Raw genomic sequence first — 20,543 nt, 5'->3', positions numbered from 1 at the left:
TTAAGTATAATACTGTTTTACAATTAGACTGGTTCTGTAGAAAACAAGGGAAATGGGTAGAAGTAGCATATGTGTTGCCCTTTTTCTCTCTGTGAAATATGCCAGACTTACATCCTAAAGGTATAGATTTGGGTGTAACTCTTTCAGCTCCCTCCTGTCCTCCTACTTTGCTAGATGAGATGGAGGACAGGAGACAAAGAGATAAAGAAAAGCAGGTTTTTCCAATCTATCCCTGGGATCATATGCGCAGAGCAGCCAGAGAGACTGAGGAACAGCCACACAAGCTGTTGCCTCTTCATGAAGCACCCTCCGGGAGAAATAATCAGTCTATGAGAGTTAATAAGCCTTTTTCTTATCAACAAATACAAAGAATCAAGGAGGATCTGGGAGACTATTTAGAGGACCCAGAAAAATACATTAGAGCTTTAAAGGTGTTTACTCTGCTTTATGACCTTACTTGGAAGGATGTGATATTATATCTTGGGGCAAACGCTGACTCCCGACTTAAAAACTCAAGTTTGGGGAAAAGTGGTTGCTTGTGGAGATGAATGGTTTGGTAATAAATCAGCAGGGAAGACGGAGGACGAGATAACCGCCCTCCCCACTGGGAATCGGGAGGTCCCAATTACAGAACCAGACTGGGACTACAACACAGCTAAAGGAAGATAGGATCAGAATCATTTTGTCAGATGTATTCTTTTTTTTTCTTCCCCCCATCCTGAACCCTACTCCCACCTCCCTCCCCATACCATCCCTCTGGGTCATCCCAGTGCACCAGCCCCGAATATCCTGTATCATGCTTTGAACCTGGACTGGTGATTCATTTCACATATGATAATATACATATTTCATGGCCATTCTCCCAAATCATCCCACCCTCGCCCTCTCCCACAGAGTCCAAAAGACATATGTATGTTATATACATCTGTGTCTCTTTTGCTGTCTCGCATACAGGGTTATCGTTACCATCTTTCTGTATTGATGTTTTTCTTTCTGGCTTACTTCACTCTGTATAATAGGCTCCAGTTTCATCCACCTCATTAGAACTGATTCAAATGTACTCTTTTTAATGGCTGAGTAATACTCCACTGTGTCTATGTACCACAGCTTTCTTGTCCATTCGTCTGCTGATGGACATCTAGGTTGCTTTCATATCAGATGTGTTCTTGAAGGACTCAGGCAGGCGTGTTCTACGCCTCTAAACTATGGCAAACTGGCAAACACAGAACAGGAGGAGAAGGAAGCTCCTGGTAAATTCCTAGATAGACTGCGAGAAGCCCTTCGCAGATTCACTGAGATTGATCCTGAAAGTGAAGAGGGAAAAGGGATCTTAAAGGATAGATTTCTCACTCAGTCGGCTCCAGATATGCTCCGTAAGCTATTAAAATGGGCATATGGACCAAATCAGTCTTTAGATACTCTGTTACAACTGGCTCAAACAATCTATTATAGTAGGGAATATGAGAAAAAGAAAGAAAGGCAGAAAAAGACAAAGGAACAGGCGGAAGCCCTCGCAGTGGCTATGAGAACCGTTCTTAAACAGCCTGAGAAAAATGCCCACAGGGACCCAGATGAAAAGGGATGGGGTTGCTATTACTGTGGAAAGGAGGGGCATTTCAAGCGGAATTGCCCTCAGGCATCTAAGCCACCCCCGGCTCCATGTCGGGTCTGCAAAGGACCACTCTGGAAGAGAGACTGCCCCCAGGGGCATAGGTTTCAGGGGTCGGACTCAAGACAATCAGGACTGAAGGTGCCTGGGGGTCCCCACACAAGCTCCTGTCCTAATTTCACCTGAGGAACCCTGGGTATCAATAACTGTGGGGGGCCAATCCGTTGATTTCCTTTTAGATACTGGGGCAACTTACTCTGTGCTTACTGAAGCCCCTGGCCCACTTTCTTCCTGATCCACAGTGGCCACAGGACTGGAAAAGGTCAGTTTTCATTCCAATCCCAAAGAAAGGCACTTTCAAAGAATGCTCAAACTACTGACTGCACTGTTGCACTCATCTCAGACACTAGTAAAGTAATGCTCAAAATTCTCCAAGCCAGGCTTCAGCAATACGTGAACCGTGAACTTCCAGATGTTCAAGGTGGATTTAGAAAAAGCAGAGGAACCAGAGATCAAATTGCCAACATCCATTAGACCATTGAAAAAGCAAGAGAGTTTCAGAAAAACACCTACTTCCGCTTTATTGACTATGCCAAAGCCTTTGATTGTGTGGACCACACAAATTGGAAAATTCTGAAAGAGATGGGAATACCAGACCACCTGACCTGCCTCTTGAGAAACCTATATGCAGGTCAGGAAGCAACAGTTAGAACTGGACATGGAACAACAGCCTAGTTCCAAATTGGGAAAAGAGTATGTCAAGGCTGCATATTGTCACCCTGCTTATTTAACTTATATGGAGAGTACATCATGAGAAATGCTGGGCTGGAAGAAGCACAAGCTGGAATCAAGATTGCCAGGAGAAATATCAATAACCTCAGATATGCAGATGACACCACTCATGGCAGAAAGTGAAGAACTAAAGAGCCTCTTGATGAAAGTGAAAGAGAAGAGTGGAAAAGTCATCTTAAAACTCAACATTCAGAAAACTAAGATCATGGCATCTGGTCCCATCACTTCATGGCAAACAGATGGGAAAACAATAGAAACAGTGACAGACTTTATTTTTGGGGGCTCCAAAATCACTGCAGATGGTGACTGCAGCCATGAAATTAAAAGATGCTTGCTCCTTAAAAGAAAAATTATGACCAACCTAGACAGCATATTAAAAAGCAGAGACAATACTTTTCCAACAAAGGTCCATCTAGTCAAAGCTATGGTTTTTCTAATAGTCATGTATGTATGTGAGAGTTGGGCTATAAAGAAAGCTGAGAGCCAAAGAATTGATGCTTTTGAACTGTGGTGTTGAAGAAGACCCGAGCGTTGTCCCTTGGACTGCAGGGAGATCCAACCAGAAGAAATCAGTCCTGAATATTCATTGGAAGGATTGATGCTAAATTTCACCTGATGTGAAGAACTGACTCATTTGAAACGACCCTGATGCTGGCAAAGATTGAAGGCGGGAGGAGAAGGAGATGACAGAGGGTGAGACGGCTGGATGGCATCACCGACTCAAAGGACGTGAGTTTGTGTAAACTCTGGGAGTTGGTGATGGACGGGGAGGCCTGGCGTGCTGCAGTCCATGGGGTCACAAAGATTCAGACATGACTGAGCTGTACTTCAGGGGATCTGAGCAATTCCATCTCAGTCAGTCAATCCAGGTGAGCCCTGGCCGTGGTGAGTTGTGTTGGTGGTGTGTATCCTGGTTACAGATGATAAGAACAAACTGTACCTTGTCAGTTCTCTATGTTCTCGCAAAACATAGAATTCCACTTGAATGAAGAGAAAAACATGGGACACATCTCACCTGAGGGGCATTCTATGAAATACCTGTCCACTGCTCCTTGAAATTGTCAAGACTACCAAAAACAAAGACATGACAACAGAGACATGACAGCCAAATGTATGGAGATACGATCTCCTGGGGGCTTCCCAGGTGGCTCAGTGGTAAAGAATTTGCCTGCTAATGCAGGAGATGCAGGTTCAATCCCTGAATCAGGAAGATCCCCTGGAGAAGGAAATGGCAACCCACTGCAGTATTCTTGAATGGACAAGAACACCATGGACCGAGAAGCCTGGTGGGCTACAGTCCATGGGGTCACAAAGAGTTGGACATGAATCAGCGACCAAACAACACACAAAGGTTATTTTGACTGGGTCCATTCACACATCACTGGCAGAGATAAATGATGAACTGAGAGGTTCAGAGAGAAGGAAGTGTTTTATCTTTGACAAATTCTTTTCTGATACTCAACACTTTGTCAGGATCTCCCCTTCCAGTTGAGGACGTGTGGGGCTCTGCATTCCCCAGGAGACTGGAGGGTACCAGTCTTCCCCATCCACCAGCAGCAGAACAACACACAGGTCCTTCGGAAGGTGGCATTTCAGCTCTGCAAACACAAGAGAAAATGATATTTTTAGAATGATTGTGTGTATGCTGCAAACAAAGTTAAAAGATCAAGAAAATGATTGCACTTCTCTGTAGGAGTTGTTGTGCATATCTGCACCCTGGTTTCTGTGTCACCACCTAGCCCTGCTGGAGAGACCAGCGCTATGACTAGTCATAATAATTTTGGTGGTTGTTCCATCAATTTAAGAGTACATGGTGAAAATAAAGCATTGACAGATCATGAATCATTTATGTTCCACCTTTTCCTAAACAGATTTGATGGAGCAGCCAGTTAATGTGTGCCCCTAAGCATATGCCTTATTTTGTGCTAATGTTAGTTTTGAGCCACACAGATCATGACACACAGTCGTTATTCAGCTAACTACTGTAGCAAGAATTTGGCTTGGGGTTGCTGCTAAGGTCTGCCTGCTAAGTTTAGACATCACAGCGTCAGAAAGCAGCATCTCTTCCCTAAATTGTTCTTAGATCATTAACTGCTTCCACATTCAAAAAACTTAAAATCTCCAGCTACTCCACAACTCTAGTTTTATTGCTATTAAAAATCAGAAATTCAACTGAATAAATTTGAAGACCTAATTGGTTATTCTAAATGACTCATGAGTCAGGCACCATCTCACCCAGCTTTAAGGCACTCTGAAAGTGTGTGTTAGTTGTTCAATCCTGCCCAATTCTGTGAGACACCATAGATTGTAACCTGCCAGCCTCCTCTGTTCATGGGATTCTCCAGGCAAGAATACTGGAGTGGGTAGCTATTTCCTTCTCCAGAGGATCTTCCCCATTCAGGAATTGAACCCATTTCTCCTGCAGTGCAAGAAGATTTTTAACTGTCTGAGCTACTGGGGAAGCTGAGGCACACTGAGGGGTTGTACAAAAGGGGAGGATTTTATAAATAGGAGAAGGGTCGGGCAAGAAGGTGTTAGTAAAAGAAAAGAAAGGATAGGGTGGGCCAGTTTATTTTGGGAGGAGGGAACAGCAGAGTCTTTGTCATGTAGACTGTCTTTCTGGTGAACCAGGAAATTTCACATGGACTGTTACAGAGGTCTGGGAGGGATTGAAATTGAAATCAAATGTCTGTTTGCTGTCCTGGGCAAGTGAGTCTAGTGCTTATTACTTCTTCTAAACAGTTAAGTGTAGATTTCCTCATTATGTCCACCATCTATGGAGGGTTCTGGGGATTAGATAGCAATCTTAATAAAGTTCTTAGCACAGTGCCAAGCATACAGCAAAGGCTCCATTCTTATTAACTGTTGTTGTTATGATTACTTGAACACTTTGACTCATAATCTGCCTTTCCTTCCCAACTCCTGCCAGCATTATGGTGGTTCTGAAATAGGAGGGAAAGGGGCAGGGCACAACCTTTGAAAGAATGACATAGCCTGAGGATGAAACATAAACTGATTAGAATCATATGAGTCAAAAGTGGCAGACAAATCAACTTCTGAGACTAGACCTTGATCCTCCATCAGCAAGCTAAATGACATACCTAGAGGTGCCATAACATTTCCAAGGCACTGTCCAAAGACCAAAAAGTGGGTGGTGGCCCAATTCCAGGAAATCTCCACGCTTAGTCGCTCAATTGTATCAGATTCTTTGTGACCCCATGGACTGCAGCCCTCCAGGCTCCTCTGTCCATGGGATATTCCAGGCAAGAATACTGGAGTGGGTTGCCATTCCCTCCACCAGGGGATCTTCTCAACCCAGGGATCAAACCCAAGTCTCCCATGCTGCTGGTAGATTCTTTACCGACTGAGCCACCAGGGGAGCCCTTACCCCAAATAGTAAAATAACCCTCCCACTCATTAGCATATGAAATAACCCAGCCCATAAAAACTTCCCAGTGTGTATTTCAGGGCTGCTCTTCAGACAGGTATAGGAGTTCTTGTTGGTGGAGCAGAATAATGGAATCCATAAACATGCAGACACTCATGGTAGTAATTGAATAAAGAGGACGACAGAGAATGAGATGGTTGGATGGCATCACTGACTCAAAGGACATGACTTTGAGTAAACTCCAGGAGTTGCTGATGGACAGGGAGGCCTGGTGTGCTGCAGTCCATGGGGTTGCAAAGAGTCAGACACAACTGAGTGACTGAACTGAACTGAAAGAGGAGGAAAGTACAAAGCTCCCAGCCTAGACACTAAGAGGGGGTAAAGAGTCCCCCCAAGGTGGGACTTACAGCAGTTTTTTTATCCTTCCTGAGACCACCTTAGGGGTTCCCTGGTGGCTCAGATAGTAAAGCCTCTGCCTGCAATGCGGGAGACCCAGGTTCGATCCCTGGGTCGGGAAGATCCCTGGAGAAGGAAATGGCAACCCACTCCAGTATTCTTGCCTGGAGAATCCCATGGACAGAGGAGCCTGGTAGACTACAGTTCATGGGGGTGGCAAAGAGTCAGACACGACTGAGCTACTTCACTTTCACTTTCTTCAGTTCAGTTCAGTTCAGTCACTCAGTCCTGTCCGACTCTCTGCGACCCCATGAATCACAGCATGCCAGGCCTCCCTGTCTATCACCAATTCCCAGAGTTCACTCACACGCATGTCCATCGAGTCAGTGATGCCATCCAGCCACCTCATCCTCTGTCGTCCCCTTCTCTTCCTGCCCCCAATCCCTCCCAGCATCAGGGTCTTTTCCAATGAGTCAACTCTTTGCATGAGGTGGTCAAAGTATTGGAGTTTCAGCCTCAGCATCAGTCCTTCCAATGAACACCCAGGGCTGATCTCCTTTACAATGGACTGGTTAGACCTCCTTGCAGTCCAAGGGACTCTCAAGAGTCTTCTCCAACACCACAGTTCAAAAGCATCAATTCTTTGGCACTCAGCTTTCTTCACAGTCCAACTCTCACATCTATACATGACCACTGGAAAAACCATAGTCTTGACTAGACAGACCTTTGTTGGCAGAGTAATGTCTCTGCTTTTCAGTATGCTATCTAGGTTGGTCATAAGTTTCCTTCCAAGGAGTAAGCGTCTTTTAATTTCATGGCTGCAGTCACCATCTGCAGTGATTTTGGAGCCCAAAAAATAAAGTCTGACACTGTTTCCACTGTTTCCCCATCTATTTCCCATGAAGTGGTGGGACCAGATGCCATGATCTTTGTTTTCTGAATGTTGAGCTTTAAGCCAACTTTTTCACTCTCCACTTTAACTTTCATCAAGAGGCTTTTGAGTTCCTCTTCACTTTCTGCCATAAGGGTGGTGTCATCTGCATAGCTGAGGTTATTGATATTTCTCCAGGCAATCTTGATTCCAGTTTGTGTTTCTTCCAGTCCAGCGTTTCTCATGATGTACTCTGCATATAAGTTAAATAAACAGGGTGACAATATACAGCCTTGACTAACTCCTTTTCCTATTTGGAATCAGTCTGTTGTTCCATGTCCAGTTCTAACTGTTGCTTCCTGACCTGCATACAAATTTCTCAAGAGGCAGATCAGGTGGTCTGGTATTCCCATCTCATATCTGTCTAAATAAACCTGCTTTCACTTTACCAGGGCTGGCTCTTGAATTATTTACTTTAGAAGCCATGGACCCCACTTGGCAGCCCACCCCATCTGAGGGGCTCGCCTGACACCCGGGGCCTGATCCTCCACTCACACTCTACTCTTTCCTGCAACAACATGGAGTTCTTCCATGTTGCGAATTTTCAGTGTTCTCCTTCTAATCCAAGCTCTCTCTGAGGATCAGAACTGAGGTGTGATCTTCCTGAAGTATTAGTCTGATTATGCCATCAGCCAAATTAAAACAATACCTGATCTGGTAGGAACCAGGCTGCGTGGCAGGAGGTGAGCAGTGGGTGTAATTGTTGACTAAAAATGATGTACAACTTGAAAGTTGAGACTGAAGTTTTATTTGCGGCAAAATGAGGAGTGTACTCAGGGAGGCAGCATCTCAGATAGCTCTGAGAGATGGCTCCAAAGAGGTAGTGTGGAAAGGTCAATGTATAAGGTTTTGGTGAAGAGGGAGTTCAATGTGTGGGGGTGTGTAATTTCCTAGGTTCTGTCTCGTCACAACAAAAAGTTGAAGTGACAGACCAGCGTTACAGCCTTCAGACAGACCAGTGTTAACAGCCCTATGACGACCACTGTTACAGCTCTGTGTTACAGCTCAGTTTTATTTAGAAAGCAAAGGAAAATACATCCTCGAGGTGTGAGGGCAAGCCGACCCAAAAGACACAAAGAGAAGAGAGGCCCTGGGCTCAATTTTGGCTCCTCTTTTTATATGTTTTTTCTCCTCCCCCTGGGCCTGCCCTATGTAAATTGGGCTAGTCAGGAGTGCTGTTTGCTTTACCTGAGGTCCTCACTCCAGTCCTTAGACCTTCCTTTGTTCTATTTTCATTGACTTTTCCCTTCCTTGTCTTTTAGCCACCGCCATTCTGGACTCCTTTTTCCTATTCTAACTACCTATCAAATGTAATCAAGCTTCCTTTACAAGAAGCCTTCTCCTAGTCATGAGGATCTGATGTCACCATGAACAGATTTAGTGCTTTTCTAGATATGAGGAGATGCAGGGATTGAGATCATAAAATCTGTTCCTAAAAATATCCAGCCATCTAAAGACCTGTTTTGATGCTTTTGAACTGCGGTGTTGGAGAAGACTCTTCAGAGTCCCATGGACTGCGAGGAGATCCAACCAGTCCATTCTAAAGGAGATCAGTCCTGGGTGTTCTTTGGAAGGACTGATGCTAAAGCTGAAACTCCAGTACTTTGTCCACCTCATGCAAAGAGTTGATTCATTGGGGGCAGAAGGAGAAGGGGACGACAGAGGGTGAGATGCTGGATGGCATCACTGACTCGATGGATGTGAGTCTGAGTGAACTCCGGGAGTTAGTGATGGACAGGGAAGCCTGGCATGCTGTGATTCATGGGGTCGCAAAGAGACACGACTGAGCGACTGAATGGAACTGAAAGACCTGTCCCATCAGATTCCCTGGAGCACAGAGCACCTCACTTTACCCTGAACTCCTTCAGGGGGGTGTTAAAGGTCAACAGCTGCAGCAGCACAGGGTTCAATCTCCACAGAGGCAGATGGCAAATGCCCTTGTTGTCACGGTTGTTTAGTAGTTGGCAAATGCTCTTGGCAAGTGCCAATTCGTAGTTGACAAAATCAAACACTCCCCTCCCCCATCCCTGAGAAAATTGTCTTCCATGAAACTGGTCTCTGGTGCCAAAAAAGGGTTGGGAACCAATAAGTTAAAAAACCTTCAAGGGTTCACCTAGTAAAATTCAGCATCTTTAGCTTGTCATGAGTAAATTCACAATCTTGATTTAATGTACTTCTTCTTCTTTAATCTCAACCCACAGATACTATACCCTCGAAACCCAAACTTCAAGGATACCTTACTCTTTCTGTCTTTCCAGCCTGGGCAGTTTCAGATTATGGTTCTTAGTTTGGAGCATGGGAAGGGGAGGGGCCCTTCTTCCTTCTAGGCCAGAAGCTCCTGCTCACCTTTCATTTGCATAGAGGATACTTTTGCTTTCCAGACCCTTCTCTGACTCTCATTTCCCTTCCCTTTGTGTCACCTGAAGGTCAGTGTCCCTCTGTGAAGTCCCGCTGTCCAGCTCAGTTTCTGGATCAAGGCAGTGATCACAAAACTGAGGTGAAATTGCACCCGAGGGCTTTCTTCTCACTCCTTTTCAGAAATCTTAAGTCCTCTAAGGACAAGACTTAGTCTGATAGGAATTTTTTTTTTTTAACTTTCTTGTACTTAGTGCTGCCTGGAACCAGGAGGGGTCCAACAACTGCTAACTGAACCAGTGACTCAATCTCATCATCTCTTCCAGCCTGAAAGTTGAAACTCTGCCACAAAGATTCACAGCCTCCTCACCTCCAGGGATAATTCTACTTTTCAGCTCGTCAAGGACAGAGGTAATTCCTACCTGAAGACTAAAAGTCTACTCAGTCTTCTTTTAAATTTAAATTAGATGGTTAGGGGAGGGGCATAAATACCCCAAGAGATTTCAGAGATTATCTGTGAATTGACATTAACCTTTCCACAATATCTGCTTTCTTCTGCCTGTACGGGTCAACCAGGAGAAGGTGAGTGAGACCAGTTTTTAAATTGTAAATAACATGGTTTTTCTAATTGCTTTTTAAAAATATATACTTCAAGTACTAAACAAAAAGCACTGATTTTTTTTGCCAGCTTAAATAGTGAAAATACTTGTTTTATGAACATTTAGTTTGCCAGTAAGACAGATGAATTTGAAAAAAAAAAAAAGCAAATACTTTACAAACATTCTACCTTGTAGGTTCTATTGAACTGTGAATTAGATAATTTTTAAATAAAACTATTCTTTGAGTGAAACTTCTTGATCAAAGCCTACTCAAACCAAAAACATTTTCAAAATAAAATTCTTCAGTCTTTGAACAAACCTGGAAGTAAAGCAAAGTGAAAATTTGCTAATTAGAGAGGAACAGCTTTTAGCGGAAATGTGCTAAGGTATGTATGCATGCAGTTGAGAAATGTAAGATTTTTGACAATTGAAAGACATTATCTGTGATAAGAACACATACTTTAAAAATTTCCTGTTTGTCTTGGTTATGCAATTTCTTAGCCTTGGCAATTTGTCTGTCTGGGTAAATGTAACATAAACAGGCATGTCTGATTTGGAAACTTCTGTGAAAGTCAATACTTAAGAGAGTTCTACAAGAAACGATTATTCCAGAAGAATAACTGTTGTGAGTTAGATCTCTAATTTGTCAAAAACAGTAATCTTAGAATTATTCTTAGCTTATTAACTGTTCCCCAAAGGGCTTCTGGCCTTCCCAGGTGGCTCAGAGGTAAAGAATCTGCCTGCAATGCAGGAGACATGGGTTTGATGCCTGGGTCAGAAAGATCCCCTGGAGGAGGAAATGGCAACTCACTCCACTATTTTTGCCTGGAGAATCCCATGGGTAGAGGAGCCTGGTGGGCTACAGTCCATGGGGTCCCAAAGAGTCTGAGTAAGCGACTGAGCATACATGCACATTGTGATGTCTTACCACTGTTAATCTCATATATTATATATATATTTTTTTTTCATCTCAGATGTAGTATTTCTCACATCTAGCAATTTAACTTGGTTCTTTCTACAATTTACATTTCTTTTCTGCAGTCTTCTTGAGCATATTAAGTATATTTTTAACAGTTGTTTTAATGTCTTATCTACTGACTATGTCATTTCTGCATCTGCATCTTTGTTTTCTTCCTATTGGTACTGAGACAACATGTTTTATTGCCTAATTGTTTGTCTGGTAATTCATGATCAGACACCAGTGCTGTCAATTATGTGTTATTGGATGTTCGAATTTTTAAAAATTTCTTTAAATATGTTTGGGTTTCAGTTCTAAAATGCAGTTAAATTGTTTGAAATCCATTTGATCTTTTTGAGGCTTATAGCTCTATCAGTGTAAGTAGCTAAATAGTCTGTTTAATCTGACTTCAATTATAACCAAATACCTTTAAAAAAAAAAAAGTGGGTTTGAGAGCAAATCCAATTCCCTTTATTCAGTCATGGCCAGATGTAGAAATTCATCCAATATCTTTTTTGATAGTAGTTCCATGAGAAAACTTAAGTTCACTTGTCAACTTTCAAGTACGTAATACTGTTAACTGTAGTCACCATGCTCTCCATTAGATGCTCTACATGCATCTACATTAGTTAGAGATGCAACTTATCCATCTTATAACTAAGACTTTGTACCCTCTGACCAACCTCTCCCTATTTCCTCCACCCAGGAGCCACTGGCTACCACCACTGTTTCTATGAGTTCAGTTATTTTCTTTTGGTTTTGCCATGCCACGTGGCTTCTGGGATCTTAGTTCCCCCACCTGGGATGGAATCCAAGCCCTAGGCAGTGAGAGCATTGAGTCCTAAACATTGGATGAGGAAATTTCCTACAGTGTCTTTTAAAATTCTTTCCACATGCATGTGTGCTAAGTCGCTTCAGTCTTGTCCAACTCTATATGACCCAATGGACCGTAGCCCTCCAAGCTCCTCTGTCCATGGGATTCTCCAGGCAAGAATACTGGAGTGGGTTGCCATTCCCTCCTCCAGAGGATCTTCCCAACCCAGGGATCAAACCCCCGTCTCCTATGTCTCCTGCATCTGCAGGCAGGTTCTTTAGCACTGGAGCCTCCGCACGCACAACCACATAGCAAGTCAAATGAAATAAAGTCACATTCTTAGAATGAACTTCATGGTAAAGATTATTTGTGACTGAAAACTGCACACATTTTTGTTTATAATTTTGTTGCCCCCTAACTTACAAACTCTAGAGGGGCAATTCACAAATAATTCAAAGGATGAGGTCAAGCCTTCAACCCCAGCAAGAAGGGCTCTTGGGTGAAAGTACTGATGCAGGTAGTGGTTGCTTGCCTGCTCAGTTGCGTCCGACTCTCTGTGACCCCATGAACTGTATGCAGCCTGCAGGCACCTCTGTCCTTGGGATTTCCCAGGCGAGAATACCAGAGTGGGTTGCCATTAGGCTGCTGCTAAGCAGAACTGCACTTAACAGGACTGGCTAATGGCTTCTGCAGGGCAGGTTTGCTGCATGCTGAACTAGGCCAGCACAGACCTAACTGTAGCTGAAAGCAAGCCTGAAACACAGCTTAGCCTCACTTATCCTGTAAAATAAGAGAAAACAGACTGAAATGTCTTTGGTAGAGTTTCTCAACTTGAGATCCTTGCTTCTTTATTGGTAAACACTGAATTTTGTGCATTTTTCTGGGTCAGAGTGTCTGTAGCTATAAACAAATTCTGGAAGGAGGGAATGATTTCTTAAAATGGTAAAATCTAGAGTTTTTAACAGGAACTCTATCTCTGTAGATACAGGGTGTCCCACCCGACCAGAAAATTGAAAGTTTTTTACCTAAACTTCAACCTGCATTTAGGTCTTTATCCTTCATCTGCCTATTTTGAATAATAAATACTGAATTAATTTTGTTGTTGCTTAGTATTCAAATAAAACCATGTGATTGATATTAACTCAACATTTAAAAACATTTAAAGGTTTCTAGCTTATAGTGTGGAGAAGGCAATGGCACCCCACTCCAGTACTTTTGCCTGGAAAATCCCATGGATGGAGGAGCCTGGTAGGCTGTGGTCCATGGGGTTGCTAAGAGTCGGACACGACTGAGCGACTTCACTTTCACTTTTCACTTTCATGCATTGGAGAAGAAAATGGCAACCCACTCCAGTGTTCTTGCCTGGAGAATCCCAGGGACGGGGGAGCCTGGTGGGCTGACGTCTATGGGGTTGCACAGAGTCAGACACGACTGACTGAAGTGATTTAGCAGCAGCAGCAGCTTATAGTGACCCCTGGTGTTGTTTTGAAAAACATGCAGCTTGCTATTCTTATCTCATCTTTAAGACCATCCACTGATGTTAGCTGGGGCTTCCCAGGTGGCTCAGTGCTAAAGAATCTGCCTGCCTGAAGAGACATAGATTAGATTCCTGGGTCAGGAAGATCCAGAGTATGGCAAGAGGAGGGTATGGCAACCCACTCCGGTATTCTTGTCTGGAGAATTCCTTGGACAGAGGAGCCTGGTGGACTACGGTACATGGGGTCGCACAGAGTTGGACATGAATGAAGCAACTTAGTATGCACATGCACACACATTTTGGAGACATACATAGCTCTAGTTCATGTACTTTAAACTATTGGGTAGTCTTCAGTTGTATAACTTGAGTATACTGCTACTTAACTTATCTGCATCCCCACTAGTGGGCAATTATGCTTTTTCCGTATCACTTTATCCTTGTCAGAGTGTCTGTTGTTGTTTAGTCGCTTAGTCATGTCAGAGTGCCCGGTCCCTGATAAATGTTTGCTGAGTGAATGAATAAACTAAATGAATCATCCATGAGTAACAAGGAAGCTTATTGTGAAGCATGTTAGACTTCTGGTATGGACTGTAGTTGAGAATCGCTACTAGAAATTGCAGTGTCAAAAGGATGCCCAGGAAGCGCCAAGCCCAGCCCCTTGCGTTGTTTTCATGATCTTAGAGGCAGATAGACAGGGTTGGGAAAGAATAGCCTTTTACTGCTTTCAAGCTCTGTATAATATAGTTTTTCAGTTTTCATAATTGGCATTAATATCCTCAATTATCTCTCAGCTGAAGAAACAGTACATCTCAAGGATGATCTTTCTACTTTTGAATTCAAAAAGCACTCTGTTAGCCACCTTTCGAATTGTAGGGACACACCCAGCTGGCTGGCTACAGGCCATCACAACCTGAGTGTGGCCTATATTTACTGAGTCAAGAATAAATCTGCCTAGGCTGCTTTGTTGTTACAAGGAGACCAGTTATTTAATGCTCAAGTTTGAGTTCAGATACTCTGATTCCTCAGTTGGTTTTCATATTGTGACAGAGGGCAGCTTCCATGTAAGAACTTGACAACACTGACTATGCAGTGATGGCAAAGTTTTGGCATAGGACATTCATTATTTAATATTTGGGGATGATGCATTTTGTGGCTGGGACAAAGCAATGCTGAAATGTGGTTGACTGAAACCATGATTAGAAATTTCTGATTTTTGGCAAAATGCCACAATACTTTCTCCTGGTATCCAGCTTCTACATCCTCACCCTAAAGGTTTTCAATTGCAGACAAGAGAGAACATTTTATGAATGTGTTCAAAGACAATAGGTTTGTTTCTCTCCTGTCCTATATTTTAGACATGGACCTTATCTTAATGACTCTATCTCCTTTTATTATTTACCTTTCAAAATAAAATTATACACCAAGGCTTTGCTGATAGAAGCATTTCTGGACAATTTTTCTTTGAGCTGAGCTCATGTTGACTAGGCAAGCTACAAAGCTACAAATTTAATACATTATCATTTCTTCTTTTGGCCACACTGCAAGGCATGCAGGATCTTAGTTCCCTGACCAGACATCAAACCTGTGCCCCCTGCATTGGAAACGCAGAGTTTTGACAGCTGGACCAGGGAAATCCCTAAAAAGTTTCCTTTTAAAGAATATGCATCTACTAATAATTCCCTTTATCTTGAGACCGTTGTCTTGCCATGGCTTGTACTAGTGTCCTGGAAAGGTATTCTTATCAAGAACTAACAAAAGTTTAAAAGTTAACTAATTATATAAATAGTATGCTATTACATTGGTTTTGAGAGAGCAATAATCAGCCCAAGACTGAGACAGCAAAAATGTGCCAATACAAATTTTTCATGCTATTTAGAATTTTAAACAGAATTTGAGGAAAAACAGCCACTTAAGCCTACGCCTATATATAAAGCACTCAGTGTGATACCTCATACATGCTTATTCCATTTTATCAGCTCCATTTTTCTGAAATCAGGGGTGTATCTATTAAAAACATTTTTTTTACAAATTATTTTTTATTTTGAATTATAATGGATGTACAATTTTACACTGTTACATGTGTACAGCATGGTGACTCACAACATACTTCATTTAGTTATTATGAAATATTGGCTATATTCCTTCTATTGTACAATATATCCTTGTAGTTTATTTTATATGTAGTAATTTGTGCCTTTTATTTCCCTACCCCTATACTGTCCCTCCTCCCTTCCTGCTCCTCCTGGTAACAACTAGTCACTACATCTGTGTCTGCTGCTTCTTTGTTATATTCACTAGTTTGTTGTATTTTTGATTCCACATATAAGTGATATCATACAGTATTTGTCTTTCCCTGTCTGAATTATTTCACTTAGCCTGATACCTGAGTCTTGTTGCTACAAATGGCAAAATTTCATTCTTTTTAATGGCTGGGTAGTCTTCTGTATACCATATAGTCTTCTCTATACCATATATCTATATACCACGTCTTTGTCCCTTCATCTATTGGTGTATGTTTAGGTTGCTTCTGTACCTTGGCAATTATAAATAATGCTGTTATGGACATGCGGGTGCATATATCTTTTTGAATTTGGGTCTTTTTTTTTGCAGGGATTATGTACCCCGGAGTGGAATTGCTGGGTCATATAATGCTTCTGTTTTTAGTTTTTTGAGACACCTCCATATGGTTTTCCAAAGTGGCTGCATCATTTTAAGATCCCCACCAGCAACATATTAAGAGTTCCAAGTTTCTCCATACCCTTGTTATTATTTTTGATTTTAGCCATTCTAACTGATGTGAACTGGTATCTTGTTGCAATTTTGATTTGCATTTCCCTAATAACTAATGAAATTGAACATATATTCACATGCTTATTGGATAAGTGAATATTTTTGTTCAAATGTACATTCAAATCTCAGCCTACTTACAACACTGGGTTCTTTTTTATTGAGTTATAGGAGTTCACTATACAGTCTGGGTATTTGTTCTTATGTTCTCACCTTCTGTGTAATCTTTTCCATTTATGATAGTGTCCTTTGAAGCAGTTTTTAATTTTGATGAGGTCCAATTTATCTAATTTGTATGAATTGCCTGGTATTACACCTAAGAAAGAGCTTCCTTGGTGGCTCAGTGACAAAGAATTCAAGTGCAATGCAGGAGACACAGAAGATGTGGGTTTGATCCCTGGGTTGGGAAGATCCCCTGGAGAAGGAAATGACAACCCACTCCAGTATTTTTGCCTGGGAAATCCCATGGACAGAAGAGTCTGGTGGCATATGGTCCATGGGGTCTCAAAGAGTTGGACATGACTGAAACGGCATACGTAAGAAACCGCTGCCTAATGCAAGGTCACAAAGATTTTCTCCTATGCATTCTCCTGAGAGTTTTACCTTCTAGCTCTTCCAGAAGCTGGAAGTCCAAAGACTTAGCTGTAAGTCTTTGATCCGGTTTGAGCTATTTAAGTGGTATGAGGTGGTAGCCCAGCTTCATCTTTTCAATGTAGATACCCAGTTGTTTCAACACCATTGGTTAAGAAGGCTATTCTTTCTCCATTGAAGCATCTTGATGCCCTTCTTGAAAATCAATTAACTTTAACACTTCATTTCTGGACTCTCAATTCCTTTCCTTTAATCAGTATAATATAGTCAGTACCACACTGTCTTTTCTTTTTTTAAATAAATATTTGGTCATTGTCCCAAAGTTGGTGGTTGTTCAGTCACTCAGTCATGTCTGACTCTGTGTCCCCATGGACTGCAGCATGCCAGGCTTCCCTGTCCTCCCAGTTTGCTGAAATGCATGTCCACTGAGTCAGCAATGCCATCCAAGCACTTCATTCTCTGTTGTCCCCTTCCCCTTCCTTCAATCCTTCCCAGCATCGGGATCTTTTCCAATGAGTCGGCTCTTCACATCAGGTGGCCAAAGTATTGGAGCTTCAGCTTCAGCATCAGTCCTTCCAGTGAATATTCAGGGTTGATTTCCTTTAGGATTGACTGGTTTGATCTCCTTGCTATCCAAGAGACTCAAGAGTCTTCTCCAATACCACAATTCAAAAGCATCAATTCATCAGGGCTCAGCCTTTTTTTAATTGTCCAACTCTCACATCCATACATGACTACTGGAAAAACCACAGCTTTGACTAGATGGGCCTTTGCAGGCAAAGTAGTGTCTCTGCTTTTTAATATGCTGTCTACATTTGTCATTGCTTTTCTTTCAAGGATTAAGCACCTTTTAATTTCATGGCTGCAGTCACCATCCACAGTGATTTTGGAGCCCAAGAAGATAAAGTCTGTCACTGTTTCCATTGTTTCCCCATCATTTGCCATGATGTGATGGGACTGGATGCCATGATCTTAGTTTCTTGAATGTTAAGTTTTAAGCCAGTTTTTCCCCTCTCCTCTTTCAACTTCATCAAAACCTCTTTGCTTCTGCCAAACTTGGTATTGTTGCTGTTGTTGTTTAATTGCTAAGTTGTGGCTGGCTCTTTTGCAACCCCACGGACTGTAGCCTGTGAGGCTCCTCTGTCCATGGGATTTTCCTGGCAAGAATACTGGAGTGGGTTGCTTTTTCTTTCCCCATACACTGTCTGGATTACTGTAGCCTTGTGCTAAGTTTTGAATTTGGGAAGTGCAAATGCTCCACATTTGTTCTTTTTCAAGATTGTTTTGGCTATTCTGGTCCCTTGGATTTCCATATGAATTTTATGATGAACTTGCCAGTTTCTGCAAAAAACACAAAAAACGAAAAAACCTACCTAGGATCTTTGGAGGGCTTATGTTGAATCTGTAGATCAGTTTGGAAAGCATTGCTATCTTAGTAAGTCTTCCAGTTCATGCACAGGGAATGTCTTTAATTTCTTTCAACATTTGTAATTTTCAGTGTACAAGTCCTACAATTCTTTGGCTAAGCTTACTCCTAGTATGGGCTTTTAAGATGGATGCTGTTAAAGGAGTTGTTTTCATTTCTTAAATTTTCACATTTTAAATTTATCGCTACATTACAGATCTCTAATAAAAATGCTTTAAGTAAACACCACCACTGAAGCAGACTCATGAAGTAGGAAATCACTTGGTGTGGACTTTTGCTGTTAATTATTTATTGTTTGAATCTGTACTATCTGCTCTGTTGAAGGCATCCATTCCATAACTTTTTTAAAAGGTTGCATGAACTTCCTTTCAGGAAACCTGTGATTCTCAGTTTATTCCTTGATGATGTTGGACATTTTTCAAAAAGATAATCTCCTTGAAATAGGAGTGTTTTGGGGAGACTTGTATAGAAAGAAGAAAAGCATTTCACAAAAAGATCTCTGTTGGGTAGGTTTCTAGAAATTTAGGGGCAAAAAGGAATGAAGGGGGAAAGAGGAAAAGATAAAAAGCCTGTAGTATGAATGTGATAAAAAAGATGTAAAACTACAAAAATTTTGAAATTCTTTTATGTTTTAAATGTAGCTAAATGTGTGTACTGAAATACATACTAACACTTCATTAATTTCAAGAACTGATGGAGTTTCATTTTTCAAAAAAAAGTATTTTGAGTGGCCAATAATTGTTCTGGGACCACACAAAATGTCTGAGTCGTAGTGTATTTTACATGCTTTTTTTTTCTTTTCTGGCCATGCCTCCTGGCTTGTGGGATCTTAGTTCCTCTGACCTAAGATTGAAACCAGGTGCTCAGCAGCGAAAATGCAGAGCCTCAATCACTGGACCGCTAGGGTAGTCCCTCCATGGTACTTTTTATCCTAACCTAGAGAATGATGTGAGGTAGCTACAACAGCTACCATTTTAACAGGAGGAATTTGAAATCATAGATTTTCCAAATCCAAATGAGACCTCTGGTTTTCCTAAATGCTAACAACTTATGGTCTAGTTACATATAAGTATACATATTTTTAAAAATTAGGGCACATTTGAGAATAACAAATGATTTCAAATAAATTCCTTTAAAAGTACAAAGATATATAAAGTTGTGAATGGATTAGGACTTATCTGATAAATTCACCTTGAGAGAGAGGATAGCAGTACAGATGAAAAGGAGAAGGAAGATTTAGGAGGACGGTAAGATCTGCAAAGATTTAGTCCTTTGTTTCACAAGGCCATCATCTGTATTAGAATTCCCTTGCTGCTGTTTAGTTGCTAAGTCGTGTCCGACTCTCTGCCACCCCCACAGACTATAGCCCGCCAGGCTCCTCTATCCATGGGATTCTTCAGGCAAGAATACTGGAGTGGGTTGCCATTTCTTTCTCCAGGGTATCTTCCCAACCCAGGGATTGAATTCACGTCTCCTTCTTGGCAGGAGATTCTTTACCACTGAGCAGAATTCCCTTTACAACGTGTTAAGAGTCCTGGGCCGTCAATGGTATATATCCAGTGTACTTGACACACTAAAAAGTGGATAAATTTCCAATAGTCCATTCTTCTATACAATGAAATTGATTTAAGTAACAATCATGCACTAATGGCCAAAAAATAAAGACTGAAAATTTTTATTGAAAAGTCACATAATCAAAGCAGTCAAAACTAAGTTAAAAGTAGCATAAACATTACAGAAACAAAATGGGAAACAATCTCTCTATAGTTTTTGTATCTACCTAAGAGTTTTAATTCTAATCTTTTGTTAAGAGATCAACATGAGATTTCATGTAAATAATTGTCTAGCAATTAATAAATCAATTTTAATAAACCTGAAAGAGCCAAATTTACCTTCGTACTAAATCATACTGCTGATGTAATGCTTTATTAATCTTAAGTGGAACAATAAGCAATTAAGGATAAATTCATTTTAAAAGATGCTTTAAATTCTGTAAAATGTTCTGCATATGCACTGAATTTGGCATGTGTCAAGTGGTCTCACAGAAGGACTGACAGATGACCGAGTCAAGAGCCATGAGCCCCTCACTGGAAGGGGCCGAGTGCCTGGAGGGGGAACCAACAGGAGGCGTGGATAGCTCTGCAGATGAAGGAAGGCAAGGAAGGGTGGAGGAATTCTTTCCCACAACTTCCTTGTGATGTAGGAGGTGAGATTATTGACCAAGAAAGAGGGATTGGAAAGAGGTGGGGCTTAGGGATTTAAGAGCAATCTGATGGAGGGTTGAGAGCTGACTAGGGAAACACAGCACAGTAGACTGAGGCAGGACTAGACACCAGTAAGACACCCAGTTCAGTGCATCTCTTAATAAACCACATTAAAAAGGATGCCTGGTGGTTCAGTGATAAATAACCTGCTTGCCA

The sequence above is a fragment of the Bos taurus genome, chromosome 14, assembly GCF_002263795.3.
Source record: "Bos taurus isolate L1 Dominette 01449 registration number 42190680 breed Hereford chromosome 14, ARS-UCD2.0, whole genome shotgun sequence".
In the NCBI taxonomy this organism is placed as follows: Eukaryota; Metazoa; Chordata; class Mammalia; order Artiodactyla; family Bovidae; genus Bos; species Bos taurus.
The sequence above is the reverse complement of the archived record's forward strand: the minus strand, read 5'-3'. Positions refer to the sequence as shown.